Source organism: Salmo trutta, unplaced genomic scaffold, assembly GCF_901001165.1.
Source record: "Salmo trutta unplaced genomic scaffold, fSalTru1.1, whole genome shotgun sequence".
Classification (NCBI taxonomy): Eukaryota; Metazoa; Chordata; class Actinopteri; order Salmoniformes; family Salmonidae; genus Salmo; species Salmo trutta.
In genome coordinates, this window is record NW_021823209.1 from 12501 (window position 1) to 13715 (window position 1215).

Sequence of the window (1215 nt, forward strand, 5' to 3'; positions counted from 1 at the left end):
TCTCTCTCCCCTCTCTCTCATCCTGCTCTCTCCCCTCTCGATCGCTCTCTCCCCTCTCTCATCCTGCTCTCTCCCCTCTCTCTCTCCCCTCTCTCTCATCCTGCTCTCTCTCCCCTCTCTCTCATCCTGCTCTCTCCCCTCTCGATCTCTCTCTCCCCTCTCGATCTCTCTCTCTCCCCTCTCGATCTCTCTCTCTCCCCTCTCTCTCATCCTGCTCTCTCTCCAACTCGCTTTTAAACATTAAATGCAGAGAGAACAGGTTTAATGGAGTCAATGTTATGCATGTCTGTGTGTCTGCGTGTGTCTGCGTGTGCGTGTGTGTGTGTGTGTGTGTGTGTGTGTGTGTGTGTTTTAAGGAACATGACCCTGAGAGAGTGATGGCTTTTTCAAGGACCTTACTGATACTGACAAAGATAATGTAGTGAACTAAAGGACCTCACGGATACTGACAGAGATAATGTAGTGAACTAAAGGACCTCGTGGATACTGACAGAGATAATGTAATGAACTAAAGGACCTCGTGGATACTGACAGAGATAATGTAGTGAACTAAAGGACCTCATTGATACTGAGAGATAATGTAGTGAACTAAATGACCTCATTGATACTGACAGAGAGATAATGTAGTGAACTAAATGATCTCACGGATAATGACAGAGATAATGTAGTGAACTAAAGGACCTCGTGGATACTGACAGAGATAATGTAGTGAACTAAAGGACCTCGTGGATACTGACAGAGATAATGTTGTGAACTAAAGGACCTCGTGGATACTGGCAGAGAGATAATGTAGTGAACTAAAGGACCTCGTGGATACTGACAGAGAGATAATGTAGTGAACTAAAGGACCTCACGGATAATGACAGAGATAAAGTAGTGAACAAAAGGACCTCACGTGTACTGAGGGATAATGTAGTGAACTAAAAGACCTTACTGCTACCGACAGAGATAATGTAGTGAACTACAGGACCTCACGGATACTGACAGAGATAATGTAGTGAACTAAAGGACCTCACTGACACTGACAGAGGGATAATGTAGTGAACTAAAGGACCTCACTGACACTGACAGAGATAATGTAGTGAACTAAAGGACCTCACTGACACAAGTCTTTGGATAAAATGTTGCTAACAGTACGTGGTACCACAATACCGCCCCGCGACAAACTGAGCATTAATTTTCCCGGAATAAATGTTAATTGATACTTCCATTTTA